This window comes from Lichenostomus cassidix, chromosome 5 (genome assembly GCF_008360975.1).
Source record: "Lichenostomus cassidix isolate B80296 chromosome 5, HeHo_3.0, whole genome shotgun sequence".
Lineage (NCBI taxonomy): Eukaryota > Metazoa > Chordata > Aves > Passeriformes > Meliphagidae > Lichenostomus > Lichenostomus cassidix.
Genome location: NC_139486.1, coordinates 28,897,023 through 28,911,946, shown reverse-complemented (window position 1 = coordinate 28,911,946; position 14,924 = coordinate 28,897,023). Strand labels below are relative to the sequence as shown.

Here is a 14,924-nt window from a genome sequence, read left to right as displayed (position 1 = left end):
ACTGATTTCTTAATCCTTTAAAGGCTGTCACATTAGCCTTCAGTCAGACAAGGGCTCTGAGTTAAAATATCGTATCGGACACAAAGAATTTCCTTTTAAGACATTAAATATCATGTTTCAGATTCCATCAAACAAGTCAGAGGTCCTAACTTCCTCCTGAAAAATTTCACAGATAATCAATTATCTTACCTTCACAAAGCTTTCTCAAGAGACACCCCCATGCAACTGATTCTCTGGGCTGGGGACAAGAGCCATCCACAGTTCAGCACGACCTTGGCAAACTGGAGCATGCAGGGACAGTGGTGTGTCAAGATGTGTAAATGGGGTGTAACCAAACAGACACAGCTACCTTCAGCTAACAGAGTACTCACAAAATTGTATTGCTTTACTCCCAACTCACATAAAAGCTATTGCTGTTCATGCTTTTTTAATACATCTTACTGAAGTAATGTCATTACTATTTTATGAAACACTACAATACTGTGATTCGTGCCTGCAGGGCTTTCAACTCCTTCCACTGACTAGACTGGAAATGTGGACACCTCAGGTCAGCAGATAATCAGGTGCCTAAGAAGACAGCATTAACTCACAAGTCAATGCAGAATTGACATAGAAGACTCTAGTTTTAAGCACAGACTGAATCACAAAGGCGATGTGCCTAAGTGCAGGTTAATTAACAACTTTGCAAGATACAAATGATCACCTATGGCAAATCCTTAATCTCATATTTGAGTATTTCATAAATAGATTATGTACTGTAACTATGTCTCAGCATCTAAGAAACACATTAACTAGCACCATAGTTACAGATAAAAAGAACACCTGAAGCCTTATTAAATACACAGGAGATAGAAAAGTAAAGCAACTCCATGGGACAAAGCATGCCTACATGCTCTGTTCCAGTCCCACTGAAGTCAGCCACAGCCTTCAGTTTCTGTAGGTGTTAATTAAATCAGAATCTTCAAAACACACACTTCAATCATGAATTTCTGTATGTGTATTTCAGGCCCTGGAAAATTGAAAGTGATCCAAACACCATAACTTAGTACAACCTGAGCCTGATATTACAGTCAAACTAGTTTGTCACCCAGAAAAAAAAAAAATATTCAAAACATGTAAATATTCACTCTTGGTTACATTTTTCAAATACAGATCATACATTACCAGTGATGTAGGAAGCATCCAGCACTTCATATGCTGTTGAATCATTCTTTGCTCCTCTGACAGTCACTTCTGAACAGCTGCAAAGGCACAGGCTACAGTAAAACTGATGTTTTAAATAAACAATTGACATACTAATTTTCTTAAGTTGGGAGTTTTACTAAATTCAATCAAGAATAATCTTTCTTCAAAGAACATACTGAAAGTATGCTTACACTGAAACTGAAATTCTGTACCAATCAAGAGAAAATTAATAGCTTGGGCACAATATAAGATTATTCTGAAAAGGTCCCCTTTTAAGGCTCAAAAAACCAGAAGTTAGGAACATTTCAGTTCCAGTAACCAAGAATTCCAGTCCATCTGTGAATGTGCCTCTGACTTCATTCTGCTGTCTGCTTACAAAACAAAGTCTCCTTTGTTTGGTATCCCCTCATAACTAGTGAACCTCTATATTTACAAGCTGCAATTTCCTTTCTACATCTCCCAAAACAAATCACAGAACACCCTGTATTGGAATGGATCCTCAAAGATCATGAACTCAAACTCCTGGCCTTACACAGACAACCCCAAGAATCACACCATGTGCTCAAGATCACTGTCCAAAAAAAGCTAAGTTTAACAAAGCTTTTCTCCTAAAGAGAATAGCGTAATAAAACTGCAAATAGGAACTTCCAGAAGTCCCATCCAAACTCGGCTGTTCTACAATTCATCTGGGTTTTTTGTATTTTAAAGTCAGACTGGTATCTTCAGGAAATCCCTTCAGCACAGACCTAAATTTTAAAATGACAAAACTAAGCTGTGAATTCTGATTTTCAATACCTACATTTCAATCTGACCTTAAGAGATTAAGGGCAGCTGAATACGAGTTCTTTTGTTGGCCCTTTCCTATGGAAAGACACCAGACACCTTTTTGTCTCTCTGAAGCTTGTAACTTTCATTCAACAAAAAAAAGTGGCAAAGGCCCCAGGGACAGAGCCCAACTGCTGTGGATGCCTACCAGCAAGGAACTGATGGCCACCAGGAAGCCAGAAAGAAGCCCCTTTGTATTGCAAGACATGAGCAGAGCACATCTCTGAGCATCCATCCTTTCTCCACGTCATGCTGCCTAAAAGCCTAAGGCCCCAACACAGAGTCCTACAGAATGACAAGTGTTTGCTGTTAGAGGGTAGATTGTTAACCTACACTGAACAAATTCCCACTTCAGAATACTATTTGCCATGTTTACATAAAGTCACAGAGGTGCTAACTCTAGTCACTAACCTCTGGGCATATCAGAGCATTTGGACACTTTATTATACTGATAGCAACCTGCCATACAAGCTCAAGGAAATAAACAAACTAACAGGAACTCGCACTAACTGTGTAATTCCAATCTGTCAATAACTGATCATATTCTTTCCTTCTTTCTTTCCATATATGATTAACAATGTTGAACTGAGCATTGTGTTCCTTTAAATGAATACAGAAATTTGATCTGCTATAATGGCCCATAAAGGCAAACAGTTCAAGAGGAAGCTCATGAACATCCTAGACTTACTATTAATTACTTAGAGGGAGTTTTCCAAGTGTGGACTGCATATGGCCAGCTGTTTGTTCTTCCCCTCCTCCTAAATACACTAGCAAGTGGAAAGGCAGAAACAAAATTAAATGATTTTCAATTTTGCATCTCAACAGCCATGAAAAAAAACCTTCAAGTAACCTTAGGGAACTACTGTTTTGGTTCTCTAAGCAAGTAATTGCAAGATACAGAAAAGTGTTTTCTAAAACAGCCTGCATGCACAACACAGAATGGCTTGTGAAAAGGAGACCCAAAACCAAAATGTATAAGTAACAAAGTCTCTCCATCCTAAGTGTTTCATACAGATATATGCAGTCTTGGGTTGCCCCTATTATTAACAGATCTGGCTGTAATTACACCATGTATTTTACACTACTTGAAAATGTCACATATCTAAAAAACATATGCAATCTCTAGGAAGAGATAATGAAGTGAAAGTGTCTGAAGTTTAAAGCCACACAAGGTAGTAAAGAAAGAAGAATAAAACATCAAAAAGATTCCTGGATCTGGCACTGTTCTCATGTCTACAGCAAGACTAGAACTAAGTTTAAAGGGCAAGAAAAAAACAGTTCAGCTTTTAGTGCTGGACTTTAATCCACATGAGTTCATGACAGTAAAACTTTTTATAACTCATATTCATAGCCACTGGTAAGAATTCTGCACCTCTGAGTAACCTTAAACTCCCACAATGCTCCTGTTTTATTAAGGAAATCAAATGCTACAGAACAGAAATGTCTGGATTTTTTTCCCTTGGGGCTGCTGACCATAGATTACCACTGTTATCCACACATAAAAGTATGAAGCTGACAACATTAAACACAAACATATAAACCTAGGTCTTCCAAGCACCAGAAATCCAATACAGGTGCTATCTTGTAAAGAACACAGCCCACCCTTCCAGGAACATTATGGTCCAAATTGCTCTCAGACCTGCTGCATTTCAGCACAGCAGGAATCCTTTACCAAAACTATCTGCCAAGAAAAAATATGAAAGGGAAAGTAGAAATACATAATACATCAAGCTAACTCACAGTCATGCAATCCCATTTACAAAGGAATTACTATCTTTTATACTTATGACAAAGAAGCCCCACAGCACTGTCTGTGTCAAAAACCTCAGGTGCAGAGGATGTCTGCCTAAGCTTAAGATGGAAAAAAGGCAGCTTAACATTCAACTATGAGCACTAGAACATCACAATGAACAACACATTCCAAAAGTCAACTGGGCCTCCAACAAACTGAAAAAAGAAAATGGACTGCCATAAAAAGATTTTTCAGTATGGAAGAGGATACTGGTAGTTTTAAAAGAATTTGAATACGACTTTGTTAAATGGTCTGGTCTCTTTTTGGCCCTCAGCTACCCAGTGAATACATTTCATGAGTTTACTTCTGCTATATATAGCCTCAGAAATGCATTTGCTTTTGAGAAACCATCACTCATTTCCGTGATAGCAGATGACCCAGAGGAGGAAAAAAAAAAAGCAGTAAGATGCAATACCTAAAACAAGAGCCCTGCACACCACAGCCTAAACATTCTGTGACATCATTTAGGCAAGAAAACCAGTAGACCCTTCTCTTGTTAATGTATTTCTTGTTTTCAATTATTGTTACTATTTTCCTCTCCTTTTCTCCAACAATGTATTTCTTGTTTTCAATTATTGTTACTATTTTCCTCTCCTTTTCTCCAACCTTAAGAAATTCATTGGGGATAAATTAAAGATCTGTATAACCAAGGAATGCTACACAACAAGAAACCAGAAACAATCAGGCTATGTTTATTAGCACTGATAAAATACTAGATACATCCTGTTTGCATGTCCTGACTCAAAACAAGAAACAGGCAAACCAAATGCCTGAATTTAAACGTGCCTATACACAGTTAACACAGCATTAACATTAGTCATATGCAGAAGTGTATTAATGAATTCACTGGCGTATCTGGCTACAATATAAATTAATGCCAAGGCTTTTTAGTTCATCCATTTTTCAAATCCCCAACATCACTAGAGACCACCAGTAAAGGACTAGGCAAATTAAGTGTTCCCTTGAAGGACTTGATTTGTCTCTGCATGCGTGTTAGCTATAGCATTCCTGCTTGGTAAGAAACAGAAGACAAGTCTGTCTTACCACCACATTATCCAAACACTGGCTTCCAAACCCGTGATTAAAACACTTTTGTACAACCTTGGCAATGTCAGCTTACCAGCTGGACACTGGAAAGAGACATTAAGTTACAAGGAAAGAAAAGAGAAAGAAGGAACAAATGCACTATTATTTAGATAGCATGTCTCTCCCCAAAAGAGACGAACAGCTACTATTTTACAGAGTTGGCATTTCATAGAATTTTATCCATAATAAAACAGAAGACATCTTACCCCATATATAGTCTTATAACCTAAATTTTTTAAAGAAAGTTATTTTTAAGTTTTTTAAAACATATACTTTAATCTAGTAACACCACTACAAGCACAAGATATATCTACTGATGAATTCATCTTACTTAAGTAAACTTCTAGTAGAAGTAGCCTTAAGTAGTGCAAGGAAAAAGTATTCAACTAGGAGGAAAACAAGGCCCTTCATACTGAGGACTTTATAAATGGCTTATTTTTATATCATCCTCACTGTCTAAAAATCACACACACACAGAGGAATGAGGTGATCTGAACATAAATCTAGAAGGAAAAACGCCATAAAATACTTCTCTTTTGCCTTTCTACAGCACACATTACTATGTTATCATCACACTTCCCTGACTCTACATGTTCCTATCTAGACCATGTCTATGGAGACACTCACAAACCTGATGAATGAAATGGACATGAGAAATCAGCATGTGCTAGTTAACAGCAATCTCAGTTACCACAGCAAACACTCCTACTCAGGGGTAAATATCCCTTACTTTCCACTGCACAGATCTTCACAGGCTTTTTTTCCATCTGGAAATTCCTTCACCTGAGGAAGGTACCACAAAATGGTGATTGGGCAAACTTCCAAAATGGTGCTTTCACTCTACACTCAAAATGTCACAACACTTTTTATTTTCATTGTTTTACCTTAGTGCATTTTTCAATGTGCCATCCAACTTTTAAGGCATAATCCTAAAGAAAATCAAGAGTATTAAAAGGGAAATTAGTGTGGCATGACTACACTGTAACTGAATTCCCTCAAGCAGAAAGGCCTTAAACACTTCACTGAAAGTGACTCTTTCAAGTATTTATCAAGCAGACTAACAGCAACCCCACACGGGAACATTCATCCTAGGGACAAGAAGCCGTACATTCACATTCACAGTGTGGGGGAAAAATAATACTACTGCCCATTACGATTACTTGCACGCAAACTACCACAGATATTTCTTTTGTGTTCATTATGTTTGGAGTTCTTAGGGCCTCATTAAAATAACTTACTACAATTACAGAAAAAATCAGGAGTTAAAGTGTGCTCAGAAACTACAGATGTGCAAAAGAAACCTCCCAGTTGCTAACTCAATGCATCACCAGCAAGACACAACAGCTTCCCTGCCCTGTGCTTACTCCTCCCTTCCAAAAGGGACAGCAGGTCACAGACCTCCCCTACAGTTAGTTCACTGCAGCATTGATTAGATGCCATTAACAAAAGAGAATCAAGATACCTTATTGTCATCTTCCAGTATTTCAGGATGGAAAAGGTCCTGTCTGCCTCAGTCACGTCAAGCAGAGCTGCTGGATGATCCCCATCACATGAGCAACAACTCTTAAAACTCTTAAGAGAGGTGTCATGGGGCTGTGGAGTCTGTTCAAGCAATGAAAAGCAGTAACACTAGCTCTGACTCACAGAAGGAAAACAGCCAAGTTAAAGACATCCTAAAAGACAGTTTATATTTAGAGAAAAATAGAGGGATTTGCAAAGTAATGTAATTCCATAAACATAAGCTCCTCTGTTTGACAAGAGGGCCAAATATGATGAAAAAAGAATAACACCTTTCTCTAAATAAGGGTAAATATTTCCTAGAACTTCAGATTTCATCGGCATCAGCACAAGACAAGTGGATAAAGACGACAGCTGTCGTAGATTTTACTTTTCCATTAGCAAAGCTGTTTCAAACAGAAGGCAGGGAAGGTGGTGGTGGCCGTTTCAACTGGACTGTCAAGGTTACTCCTGAAACATCGTGTTGCAAAGGGACCAGTAGGTCTGCCTAACGTCTGCTGGCCGGTTCTGTGCTGCTCCTCACCCTCCGCAGAACCTCCCGAGGATGATCGACAGGGACCGACCACCGCGGGGCTGCACCAGCCGCTCCCGGCAGCGCGGACTCGGGGCCGGTGTCAGAGCACAGCCTCCTGTGCCGGGGGTGGCTGCAGGGCCGGGACACCCCCGCTCCCACAGCCTCCGACGGCGAGGGCAGGAGGGCTGCGCTGCCGGACGCAGCGCCCGCCTCGCCCCAGCCGCGCCGCAGACGGCGCTCGGCGGAGCTCCGCGGCTCCGGCAGCGGCCGCCCCCGCCCGCGGCACGGTACCAGCCGCCTCTCCCCGGGTGCGGACCCGGCCGCCTCGGCCCGCCACCTCCGGAGCGCCCAGGCGCTGTGCCGGGGCGGAGGACGGCACCGCGGAGTTAATCGCTAACTCGCTGCCCCGCTCCCTGGGAGAGCTCCGCCCGCGGGCGCCGTGGCAGCCAGCAGCCCCAACGGAGCGGGCGCGCCGCGCCACCGAGAGAGCCGACGGGCACATCGCCCCCGCCCACCCCGCGGCCACCGCGACCCGCAGCACGGCGTCGGCCGCTCCCACACCCACCTCTCCGCAGGCTCGGCTTCACTCCTCTCTCTCCTCTCCTCGCCGCAGCGCCGCGTGCGGTGCGCGGAGACCCGCGCGGAGCGGAGCGGAGCACGCTGCGCTCTCCCGCCCTGCCCTGCCGTGCCCCGCGGCGGCGGCCGCGCTGCCAGCGCCGAGGCGAGAGGGCGGCCCCACGTGCGCCGGCTGCGCCAATCGGGGCCGCCCGCGGGCCGCCCACCGCCCCCGCCGCCACCGTCCCGGGCCGCCCGCGAACCGCGGAGCGGAGCGGCGGGGCGGGCGGGATGCCGGGCAGAAGCGGTGGCAGCGCGGCCAGGAAGCTTCTTTGGGAGGCAGGAGGAAATAAGCGCGTCGGGACGGTGTTTGGGATCGCTGAAGGGAGGGAACGAGGGAGCCCCAAACGCTGCTGATCGGGCGCTGCGCGCGGCTTCCGCGCCCGCGGGGCCGCCGTGGGGTCGGGCTGGCGGCAGCGCCGCTCCGCGAGAGCGCACCGCGGAGAGGAGAGCCAGCGGCCGGCGCGGCCGGGGAGCGTCCCCGGGCCGGGTTCCGCCGCGCCGGAGTCCCGCCGGAGCCGCTGGGGCGGGCGGAGGCGCCCGGCGCCTGGATTGAGAGTTTAGATGGGCACACCTCCAAAATTGCCGTATAAAGCGCTCTTTTAGCTTTCGGACGAATTTCGCAGCGCTGAGCGTGCTGGGCACAGAAGGACGTTCACACCTTGTCGCAGAAAGCCCGCGAGGCGGGAGCCGGGTCTGGCTGTGCCCGCGAGTAACGCGGAGCCCGAGCACGGAGAGCCTGGGATCGCTCAGGTGTGCGATGGCTGCTCAGGGGCCCAGCGAGCTTCCTGAAAGGCACTGTCTCCTGCCAAGCTTCAGGTTCACACAAATAACAGAGGGCTGGTACTCCGCAGTCGGAGGATAAGGCTGGAAGCAAATGCTGCCACTGTACTTTCTACTCTGGATGTCAGTGAGGTGTCCAGATGCTGAGCCACATTGCTGTGTGTCCACTGTGGCCATGCTGGGAATGTAGTGCTTGGAAACAATAAGCTGGTTAGCTAGAAAATAAACATTCGTAACATAGCAAAATATTTTTGTACTTTCTTTTACAATGTTGAACTTATAACACTGAGTTTTTGTATGATTGTCAATATGAATTGTAGTTAGTACAACTTCCGTTAGTTAATGGAAATGTAAGTTGATTGTTTTCTCAGGGGGTGTGTATTTTGATCCTGTCATTTAATCTAATGGTTGTTGATGTTACGTAGTGGTATTGTTCACTACAGCCTCAGTTTTTCAGACCATTACACTCAGTTGTGTTGCTGTTCCCTTAGATCTCTCTTAGAAATGCTGTGAAATCCGTTCAATGGCTCATATTAATTTCAATAAAATTTGCATGGCTATCATGGAAATAGGTCAATCTACTTTTGTTGTAGGTAACAGCCTCCCACAAATGCCTTCCCATTTTATATGTAAAAAGTTCATCCCCCAGCGGCATTCAGTTGTCCATGTACATTGAAACCAATTTTTCAAAAGATAGATCCCTTCTTTCTGTGAGTTTGATTGCCAGTAGAGTTCAGTGTCTCCAGTATCCATGGACTTAAGGCCAGATACACAGCCATGAAGAGAAAACAGGGAGAACAGGCCACAGTTATGAAAGGCAAAGCTGGAAACAAGGTTACTTTTTTCTTTTTCTGATGAATCTTTGCATTGAGACTTTTGAAGAGTTCATTATGACCTTTTTTAGAAGATAAACTTGGGAACATCCAGATATGTGATCCATTTTTATCTAGTATCTAAATACCAAGTAATTAAAAATGTTACTTTCTAATTTTTCTGCAGCCATAACAACTAGTAATGCTGAATTTGCGATGGTTAATTGCCGGATTACAGAAACCAAGAAGAGAAAAGCTGACTATGCGTTCATGAACACTAATGACACTTCTTAGCCATTGAACCTTTTAGCCCTTTTTTCTTCTCTTTTTAGTGTATTTTAGTGAGCTTTGGGTTTGGGTGGAGGTTTGGTTTGGTTTGGGATTTTGTTTCTCTTGTTTTATTTTTTGGGTTTCTTTTCCTCTTGTAGGTTCTTGCAGGCAATGTGTTTTAGATAAGAGTAGAAATTGAAGTCCAGCTTTTGTTTTTGCAGCTACTCAGACTTTTCAAATGTGTCTAATTTTTGCTTCCATTGTCATTTGAATTGATAGTATTTAATTTGGGTAACTAGATTGTTGCTGCTAGAAGTGCTAAATTGTATTGATGGTCTTGGGTTTATATTCAAGCATATAGCCTGTCATTTCCAATGACGTACTGTTTTTGTAAAACGTCTTTTTCAATGTCCTTGGGTTTGTCAGGCTGACTGGCATGCTTGTGCTCAGCCATTGTTCTCCTCCTATGACTGGATAAATTTGTTAGTTAGACAAATTTAGCACACAGAAACTGTCCAGCAGATTTCAGCCTTCATGCCAAATGGGTCTAGGAAAGCAATTGGGTTTACATATGGAAGTAGCCACAAACAACACACAAAAATGTGTAAACCAGCCATGTAAAATTATCTGAGTGCCTAAGGGCTCCAGTTAGATGAATAAATTTGGAAGGTTAATGCCCTCTGCAGTTTGCCAGACTTCTTCACAGAGCTTACCATCTTCATAGTACAACAGGATGTGTTTGTTTCTCCTACCCCAATTTATAGTCCATTATCTCAGTGCAAACAAACCTCACCTCTAACCTAAACATTCCTTGCAGCAATCTCTGGCCAGGAGGCAGAGCTTAAACTGAGGAAGTGATACTTTTAAAAATAATTTTAAATAATTGTACCAAAGCTCATCTCTGAGAATCACAGTGTTTGCAAAAGTGAGATCTGAGAAACAAACTCCAAGTTTGCTTGTATGTCCTGTAATCCTATGGGATTAGGAGAGAGGTCCAGATTAGGAAAGGTTCACTTCATCAATTTCATCAGAATAGAGACGAAATAGAGATATTGGTGGTTATCTGGGTGTAAGACTCATCTGAGTATTCAAAAGTAAAACTTAGCCTTTGCTCCAGGAGCTCATGAGGCTGTTGAAATGGTTTGTGTGCAAGAGACTTAAAATTATGTTTGGATAATAAACTTCTGAGAAATATGACCTCAATTAAGACTCAAGAAACATTATGGAGACCTGGAGAGCAGGAAGTCTACTGTAGTTATGCAGTTGAACCACCAGAATGTAACTGATAAGCAGCTTGATAAAGGACTAATGAGGGAGATATCTTACAGTTCCTTACACCACTAGCAATGCAGGACACCTGAAGTATTATATAGAAAATAATTTTTAAACATAATATTTAAAGATATGTAGCATAAACTGAATGTGCAAGGCTGCTAATGACAAGCTCTGGCATTCATGCTTAATGCATAGCTAAAGTCATTAAGCTATTCAAGTGCTTAGCAATTTAAGTGCACAGGTAATTAATTGTAAGAAAGTGTGTGGTACAGTGTATTGATGAACTCTATGGAGAGGGGAGCTGTGTCCTGGACTTTTGGATTTCTCAGGTTGCAGTGCTACAGGAGCCAGAACTGTGGTCTGAGTCACCTGCACACACTGCCCCTCTAGCTAATTGTTCTAGCCCTCAGATCATAAAGCCCCTCATGGCAAATCCACCAAATCTGTAGCTGAAAGTAAAGAGGGTCAGGGACTGGGTGGGTAGCAGGGGCAGTCTCTAGAGCAGCCAGTGTTCCTGTTGCCTAGCAGGAAAGCAGCCATTCTTGAACAGTCAAGAGGTGAGCTCTGTGGAGAGCTGATGGCAGGAGGGGTAAAGCCTTGTGCAGTGTAGGTAAAAACAGAAACTACTCATCTATGATGAATGCGTGTACACTGGAGATCTACAGCACATCTCCAGTGTGTCATCTGAAGGACTCAATTGTTTCTCTTTTTGCTTCAGATTGGAATAAATTGTATTATTTTTTCTAATAATGAAAGAATGTCTCACTATGTAAAAAAGAAAATGGACAGATTTGCTTTTGTATTTTGACAAATAAAATTTTAACATAAGGTATACTTCCCATCACCCTTGCTGAGTCATATTTTCTTGTAGAAGTCCTCAGAATTATCAAGTGTTGCCTAACAAAAAGAAATTTAGTACAACCTGGTCCATAGAATTAATACAATTTACTATTGTTTGCAAAAAAAGCATTATGTATCTATGCACTGCAAATTATTGTCTATATTAATAGATACAATTTTTTTGGGCATAGTCAAATTGCTTCTACCCCTTTCTTACCCATGGAGGGAGCTTTCAGGAATTCTGCACTTCTTTCAGCAGCAGAATGTATTGGCAGGTATCAAAGGAGGCATTCCTTCTCTCTTATCTTCAGAATTCTTTCTTTCCCACATAATAAAAACATCTCCCCCCTCAAATACCTTCTCTAAAGTATTCCTTCTATGTAGCTGAAAGAACAGCCAAAAGGATTGAACATAGGAAGCAAGACAGGCTGAGCAAAAAAACCACCTCAGGTTATGGGATATTCCACAGCAGAGTCTATGGGACACATAAAACAAAGCAGGTTCATTGTGGGCCTCTCACCTTATGGCACCATAAAACAAGAGCAGGAAGTTTCAATACCCCAGTATGTAAATAAAAGAGCAGTATGTGGAGGACACTGTTCTACAATCAAAAGATGGTTTTATCTTTCTTTAAGACAGACAAAATGAGGCATGAAAAAAAAAATCACCATTTTTCTGTTGACTCTGTTTCTTCATGATATCTTCTGATGTTTATTCATTTCCTGTTTACACAAAAAGCAGTATCTGTAACTGCAAACTCAGATCTCCTTTAAGCCTGCCAATTGGAAATTTAAATATTTAATTAAGTATGAGCCCTCTCCAAAATAAATAGCCCTTATTTCAAATCTAATTCAGATAACATCAAGATATACAGAGACATAGATAGACGTGTATATCTATGTGTGGAAAATCCAAATCCCTAATTACTGGGATACATTAAAATTGTCTTTCTTCCTGCAATGAAGGTACTGGATCTTGTTGTCAGAACATGCATGGGCCAGTTTAAAAATAACTGTGTGAAAATGAGATGTAGAATTGCCTTTCATTAACTAGATGAATTGACATTCGTCTCAGAAAACTTGCAGGCACAGCAAGGCAGAGGGGGGTGAAGTGGCACAAGTGAGCCCCAGAGATCTTGAAAATATTTGTGATATTATCCTAAATTTTTTTAGAAGATGTATTTTTCTGAAAAGGCATACAGTGTGTTAGGCAGCAGTGGGAGCTCTTAAGGGGTTTGATTAGTCCGTGCTTGTAAGACTGGTAAGATCCTGTCATTTTGTTAGATCAGGTTGGCTTAGTCACTAATTACAGGTTTCTTTTGACCAGCAGATAAAATCTGTTCATGATGTTTATGATTATCAGGGGAGTGATGTCACATGCTGCCTTGCCTAGCACAGTATATGACCTAACCACAGAAATTCCAGTCTGATCTGTAATATGGTATGGGGAACGCAACATAAAATTATATATCATTTGCACAGCATGCCCTACTTTTTATCATCACTTAGTAGTTAGTATCATAGCCATGTGAACAGTGGTGTTAAATATCATGGGTCTGAGTATGACATCCAAGGACTTTAAAAAGGTTAGAAATATGCTTTCATGACAGTCAATTTAAAAATTTTTACATTTAACTATTTGCTTTGGAATCAAGAGTACTTAGAAAGTTTACAGCAATTATTTGAAAAAATGTCCTTCATGGTAAAAGGGAAAAAAGCAAACAGCACTGCATAATTTACTGTGATGCCTGTACAAAGCATTTGTGTAATTTTTTTATTGGCTCCATACTATTCTTTCCTAAATCATGTCCCAGACTAGATAATACAAATGAAAGCAACAAGTTTATTTTCCTATTCAACTTGCAGCTGTGAATAAAACAAAAAAATAAAAATTTAATTCTTTGAGAAAGGTTTTTTCTTCTAGAAAACCATCAAGTTTATTTTTTATTAATTCAGTGATTATGGACCCTAATTTTGTTTAATGTGCACACTATTATGTGGTTTTATATTTGAAATGTAAAATGGACATGAAAAATATTTTTCTCAAATTGGTATTATTTTTGAAGTATTGCATTTAAAATAGCTTGATGATAATGAGGAGCAGTAGTTTTAAAGACCATATACATAGGTAACTGAAGATATGTGCTACTATGTGCTGGAGAAGGCATTGAAAATAGATTTTTGAAAACTATGGTCTTTTTATCAATATCATATTGTTGGTTTCCCAATTGTTTATTACAATGCAAAGCTTTCAAAGGCTCCTCAATCTGCCTTTAATTTTAGCACATGCAAGTAATACAGTTAATGTCAAACCACCTTGCCTTTCAGTTGGTTGTGTGTGCAACCACCTGGATTCATAGCTAATGAATACATACACGCACATATATATATGTATATACACACACTCTCTGAATTCCAATTTTAAAAAAAATGATAGCCACAGTCTTACAATCAATTCAAAATGTAATTCTATGAGAAAGTCAAAGCTGCAAACAAATATTTACAGAAAATTGGAAATACGAAGGAATCCATATTTAATAATCAATTGTAACTGAAAAGCAAGCATCTCATACTTCATGTCTAAATACAAATCAGAAGCAGAAGAGTACCCTGTACTTCCTAGTTGTGAGAATAACAGACTTGTTGATAAAAGTGGAGCCCAGGATGAGAACTGTGGATAACATATGCTCTAGAGTAATTGTAGATATTTTGAAGATGAAGAGTGCTTTTAGTGAAAATCCACAGGTAATGACAATGACAGTTTAAATTCACCATTCTAAATCAATAAACAGTGTTTCTACAATTTCTCACAAATGGCATGCATAATAGTCTATAAAGTATATTTTACCATTTCAAGTAAAGGCCAGACATAGCAAAAAGTGCATCTTAGACTAGAAGAACCATTTTAAATGCATAAAATAATATACAAGAATAAGAAATGTAAAGTTAGAAGTATATTTTTAAAGTGCGGCCATGATTGCAAGGTGGCTGATAGGTTTGAAACAGGGTACTTTTTGTTCTGCAGCTTTGGGTTTAAGAGGGGCTTGTTTTCGTAATGGAATTTGCTGATATAAGAATTTTGTCTCAACTACAGCATTGCATGTAGACATACCTGTAACTAAATTCTTGGTTACAAGACTGATAGTACACTCTCATAACCAGGGAAGAGGTTGCTTGGGGCAGCAGTGGAATGGCTATAACTAGAATGGGCAAATCTGTCTTTTGATCAAGCCGTGCTTTGAGTTTGGGCAAAATTACCTCTAAAGGTATCAACCGAAAAAATTTTCCTGTCATTCCATGACTGAGTTATGTTCAAGTGTCCAGCTGAAGAACTGGGAGCAGGAGCTGTCTGAGGCCAGCACAGACATTCAAAACCTTCCTGAGAAGGTTTTATCCTGACGCAGCACTGA

General features: G+C 41.1%; 1 protein-coding gene across 6 annotated transcripts in view; it reads right to left on the bottom strand.

Moving 5' to 3' along the window:
- Window positions 1-7,616, bottom strand: part of STXBP6 (syntaxin binding protein 6) — a 100,686-nt gene extending 93,070 nt beyond the window's left edge. Inside the window, exons 1-2 of one of the 6 annotated variants that reach the window (XM_085061988.1) lie at window positions 7,486-7,567; window positions 1,165-1,241 (exon numbers count right to left, since the gene is read on the bottom strand). The gene's annotated coding sequence lies outside the window, so the exon portion shown is untranslated. Of the gene's footprint in view, window positions 1-189; window positions 282-1,164; window positions 1,242-5,772; window positions 5,818-6,350; window positions 6,538-7,485 lie in introns of those variants that run through there. The other 5 variants (XM_085061990.1, XM_085061989.1, XM_085061991.1 and 2 more) reach the window with 5 other exon arrangements.
- Between the last annotated feature and the right edge of the window lie 7,308 nt (window positions 7,617-14,924).